Source organism: Rhinatrema bivittatum, chromosome 2, assembly GCF_901001135.1.
Source record: "Rhinatrema bivittatum chromosome 2, aRhiBiv1.1, whole genome shotgun sequence".
In the NCBI taxonomy this organism is placed as follows: domain Eukaryota; kingdom Metazoa; phylum Chordata; class Amphibia; order Gymnophiona; family Rhinatrematidae; genus Rhinatrema; species Rhinatrema bivittatum.
In genome coordinates, this window is record NC_042616.1 from 596,474,512 (window position 1) to 596,480,511 (window position 6,000).

Genomic DNA, 6,000 nt, shown 5'->3' on the forward strand with positions numbered 1-6,000 from the left:
TAGAGTGTCTGAGTGTATAGCTAGAATCAAGGCCAGAGTCTATATGCAGAATGGTCAACCAGGCAGGATCAGTAGCAAGGTCAGTCCAGATGTAGTGAGGTCAAGCAGGAGGTCGGGTTCCAGGTGGCAGACGAGAGTAGTCGGTGTTCCAGGCAGAGGTCAGGTCAGGCAGCTATCAAGGATAGTCGGAGTTCCAGGCAGAGGTCAGGGCAGGCAGTGAGCAGAGAGAAGTCAGAGTTCCAGGCAGAGATCAGGTAAGGCAGCAATCAAGGAGTAGTGAAGAACAAGCAGAGGTCAGTACCGTGAGATCAGTACGAAGGGTACTACCAGGGATGGAGAGATGAAGGAGCAGGAGATGCTGGGACTGGAGACACAGGAGATGCAGGAATAGAGAGACTGGAACAGGAGACTCAGGAAACGCCGGAAGGCAAACTTTCTAAAATGAAGTGATCGACCCGATTGCTAAGGCGAGATCCTGGGAGAGAGGGCCTCAATTATATACTAGGCAGGGATGATGTCATCACTGAGCGACCCGGTTGGGTTTCCCGCGCTGGGCCCTTTAAATTGAAGGAGGTCAGCCGCGCGCGTGCGCCTAGGGGCGGGGCCGAGGAGACGCTGGACGCGGAGCCCCAGCGGGAGCTCTGCTGTGAGACCTGCGACGTTGCCGGAGTCAGAGCGGGCCGAGGAGAGTAACGGGGACGGCCGGGACTGGCAGAGGATGGGAGACCCGAGCTCGTGGATGGCCGGGAGAGGTGAGCAGGCCCGGCCGCGGAGCGTACATAGTCAGGAAGTACAACAGCTGTGGGTCCCGTCCAGATTTAGGTAGTACAACAATGTGCGCTAACTGCATTGATTTGGGCATCTCACCTCCCCCGACTATTGCGGAAAATAAATTTTTTTTTTTTTTTTTAATAATTTATACTTTATTAATTTTCAATCACACATCAAGTGATAACAAATATTTTCAAACTTAATAAAGTAAATAAAATTGTGCTTAATCATAATACATCATAATAAACTTACATACATAATAACTTTAAATTAGCACATTTTATCCTATAAAGGGAGCCGTTTAAACAATAATTACCCAAAAAGAAAACAAATATGCTGAGAAAGAAGAGGATTCTATTTCAAATTTTCTAACCCACTTCCGTTATTTGAACCTGATTCATCTTTTCTAATTCTTTATCCTTCAAAAAATTCTCCATATGTGTAGGTAAAGTAAAAATAAACTTTTTCCCTTGATAATTGACAAAACATCGGCAGGGAAACTTTAAATAAAAAGTTGCCCCTAATTCCATCGCTTTAGCCTTCAACATAAGAAACTGTTTTCTACGACCTTGCGTAGCCTTAGATACATCTGGGAAAGCATATACTTTTTGTCCACAAAAATAACATATCACGATTTTTTAGGGATTTATCAAATATGAACTCTTTATCCCTTTCTAGCCCAAAAGAGATAAACAAAGTTGTCCTTTTATTTATTATATCTAAAGAATCCTCCAAAAATGTTGATACTCCTGAATTAACACCTGCCCCGGAGTAGGCGGTGGCCTCTAAAGTTTTGTTTTTTTAATTTTCTGCTTTTCTATAGTCCTTTGACTTAATGTAGTGGCGGTATTGTTGGAGGAACCAAAAAAAGAAGTGAAAAAATAAAAATTAAAAAAAAAACTTTAGAGGCCATGGCCTACTCCGGGGCAGGCGTTAATTCATGAGAGTAAAAATGCGCCTGTCAGGCACAATTTTTTTTTTTTTTTGCATAGGTGGGTAATAGCTAATAGCCTCATCAACATGAATTTACATGTGATGAGCACTATTAGCTACACACTGGTTTGGCGCGCGTTTTGGACGTGCTAATCCTCTTATTACATAAGGGGTTTTAGACGTGCATCCAAATCATGCATCCAAGCACATGTAAAGCCATGCACTTGGCTGAGCGCACTATATTGCATCAGCCTGATAGATAGTTGTAGTGAGTCTTGAAGCCATTGACTCTGTTCAGACCTTGGGTGATGATGTTAAGTTTTTTAATGAGTTCCAATTCATCAGTTTCACGCTGGAGTGCTCCTTTGAAGTTTCTCTGTAGGAGTTTGGCAACCTTAAGGTCAGATAGAGAATGTCTTGGAAGGCTGAAATGTTCTCCTTTTGGTTTCTGAAAGTTACCCTTTCTAGTGTCAGATTTATGTCCATTTATTCTTTTCTTTGTCCTATGTAGACAGCAGAGGGACATTGCTGGCAGGTAATCCATGTAATACATTGGAAGAAGAGCAGGTGAATGAAAACCGGATGTTGTAGTTGATGTTTTTGGACTCTGTCCTCAAAAGCTCATGCTTTAATAAATTGGTTAGTCTATAAGGTGCCACTCGACTCCTGTCATTTTTGTTCCAAATAAAAAATTGGTGAGGAAGTAGCTAATTTGGGAGTTGAAAGAAAAATTATAAATTGGGTGAGAAGTTGCTTAGGTGCTAATTTTGCAACAGGTCACAAAAATGTGCGAGCTGTTATGTACCCAAGTTACATCAATTGTCAAAGCAAACTTAAATGTGCACGGTCACTTTGAAAAGTATCTCAGGAAGACTACATGCACACAATTACACCAGCTATTTGGTGCAGGAAGTTTGCTGGGAGAATTTACATGCATACTTTTTAAAGTAAACGTATATGTGCATAAGTCCCAACCTCACGCAGACTCCATCTCTTGAAATGCCTCTCACCCGTGTACATAAAAGTATGTGCATATAGAGTTTATGTATGGAATTTTACATGCGTATTGGTTACACATTTTTTTAAAGGGCAATTACTGTGGATAACGCAATCCTTTAGCCACAGAAGTCCCTTTGAAAATTACCCTTAGAGAATGGTGGTCAATCGGGTCCACTCTGATGAAGAGAAGGTGACAGATCTAAAACTGTGAAAAGATGCATAGATCCCTTCCAGTATATAACACTGGCATCTGTGTGCATGGCTATGTGCAGGTTTATGTTTTTAGAACCCAAGACCATGGCACTCGTCTCTCCAGACAACTATCACAGGCACACAAAGAGACATTCAACGCCCTCTATCCAGTGGCTGATGTATACAGAGGCTGCAGAGCAAATACAGATCACCCATGCTCTAAAGGGGAGTGAAAAGCAGGTGGGTCCCTATTTTCTTGATGGTTATGCACTTATTGATGGGGTACAAACAGCTTTTGAATTTAATGGCTGTTTTTTCCATGGTTGTCCGAGCTGTTATAATAAAGACCAGAACCCTTTAACAGGTACAACATTTGGTTTTCTCAATTACAAAACACAAATCAAAGAAGATTTCCTGAAAAGAAGAGGGTTTAAGGTCATAAGCTTGTGGAAACATGAATGGAAGAGAATCCTGAAAGACAATATCAGGAGATGTGCAGACTTTCTGGTTAAATCTGCACTATTGCAGCCATTTGAACCCAGAGATGCCCTTTTTGGTGGTAGAACCAATGCTGTTTGCTTGTACTATAAAGCCAGGCCTGGTGAAAAAATACATTACTATGATTTTACCAGTCTATATCCATTTGTCAATAAAACCTAGGAATATCCAATTGGCCACCCGCAAATCATTTATGATAATTTTGGCCCCCTCTCAGACTTTTTGGGTTTGTTAAAGACAAATTATATCCACCACGAAAGATCTTTTTCCCTGTATTACCAGTCCATGTGGGTGGTAAGCTCATGTTCCCTCTGTTCGTACATGTACTGACAACAGTTAGCAGGAAATGTGCACCGACTCGGATGAAGAGAGAGCTCTTGTAGGGACTTGATGCGCTGTGGAGATGGATGTGGCTGTTGCTGATGTGGTTGCTGAAATATGTGATATATGGCATTTTGAAGGTAAATCTGACAGTCTGTTTTCTGAATACATAAAAATGCATCTCCGTCAAAAAACAGGAGACCTCTGGTTACCCTCAGTGGTGTGCCCATATAGAAAAACAAAACATGTATATATCTATTTTTACGGCCAGAACAGGTTAGTAATCCTTGCAAAAGTGCTAAATTGCTAAGCTTTTCTTAACTCTTTGGGGCAGATTTAAATACTTGCGCGAGCACATACTTTGTTTGCGCAGCAGGCGAGAACAAAAGTATGCTGGATTTTATAAGATACAAGCGTAGCCGCGCGTATCTTATAAAATCCGGAGTCGGCGTGCGCAAGGGGGTGCACATTTGTGCAACCTGCGCGCGCCGAGCCCTGCGCGCGCTGCCTGTTCCCTCCGAGGCCGCTCCAATTTCGGAGTGGCCTCGGAGGGAACTTTCCTTCGCCCTCCCCCCACCTTCCCCTCCCTTCCCCTACCTAACCCACCCCCCCCCCGGCCCTATCTAAACACCCCCCTTAACTTTGCGCGCGTCGGCTGGCTGCCCCGTTCTGTGGTCCGGTCCCGGGGGCTGTTCCGGAGGCCGCGGCCACGCCCCCGGAACGCCCTCGGGCCGAAACCACGCCCATGTCACCACCCCCGAAATGCCGCGCCCCGCCCCCTAAACACCGCGTCATCCCGCCACGCCCCCGGCAGGAAGCCCCGGGACTTACGCGCGTCCCGGGGCTCTGCGCTCGCCAGCGGCCTATGCAAAATAGGCGCGCTGGCGCGCGAGGGCCCTGCACGCGTAAATCCAGAAGGATTTACGCGCACAGGGGTTTTAAAATCCGCCCCTTTGTGGGGGAAGTTTGCCAAAGAACAAACCTACCTGTTGCAAGTATTGTGAGAGATCCTGACAATCTGAATAAGTATTTGTTTTCACCCAAAAATGAGGGTTTCATCATGCAACTTTATTGATGATGAAACAGTCTATGTGACATGGAAGCACTCAGGTTGTCAGGTAATACAAACAACTTCATCGCCTGTTTCACAGCAGCTTATGCTCATTTAGAACTGTACAACCTGCTTGACAGTTTGCAAGAACGTTGTCTGTACCACGATACAGACTCTGATATTTGTGAGTCATGAGGGTGATAGTGGCCCCCTTTTGGGAGATTATTTAGGTGAGCTAACGAGTGAGATACATATGGCTACAAACTGTCCAGCGGAAAGACCTGTATGAAAGTGAAAGGGTTTATGTTAAATGCGGAAAACTGTAAAAAGATCAATTTCACTAATTTTAAAGATCTCGTCTTTGACTATAAAACTGAGGCTGTGGACAAGAGTCCTAAAAAGATACAGGTACAACAATCCAGGATCATAAGAAACAAAAAGACCTGGTCGATAGAGACTGGCATACTTAAGAAAACACAAAGGGTTGTGTACGATAAATGGGTGATAAAAAGGGGGATTTAACACGCTGCCCTATGGATACTGATTTTGTGGATGTGCGCTGGAGGCACCCCTTTTCGTGTCTTTTAGCTGGACCATCCAATAGCTGCAAAAGCTTCTTTGTTAAAAAGCTATTAGAGTACACGGGGGCGTGTGTTGACTGACATGCCTAATGATATTGTATTACTGGCAACCTTCGTATAAAGAAATGTTGTGTAAATATCCTTTTATTACATTTATGGATTATTTGCCTGATACTTTTAGTGATGATCAATTGTTTCCAACCAATAAAATAAACATGGTTACTGGCATCTACTTGTAAAACAGATTGCTATGTAAATACCCCAGAAGCTCTACTTTATGGGTAACTGCTGAAAAAAAAGGCTCTTTTGGTAAAACCAGTATTACGGGGCCCCCAAGTCTCTTACTTTGTGGTTTCCAGCTATGTCTTTATAAAACAGTCCGCTTGTAAACTGTGTTTTGAGAGGTCCTTCACCATAATTGAGAAGCAGTTCTATCATGTTTCCTCGATAATAAGCCCTATCCTGAAAATAAGCCCTAGCTTGATTTTCAGGATTTTTGGAGTAGGGCTTGAAATATAAGCCCTACTCCAAAAATAAGCCTTAGTTATAGGTGGACGTGCAGTTGCACCCCAAGACTTGCCCGACCCCCCCCCTCAAGATTTACCAAAAGTCCCTAGGGGGGGGCCGAAACCCAGGGGGGGCAGACGGGGGGGG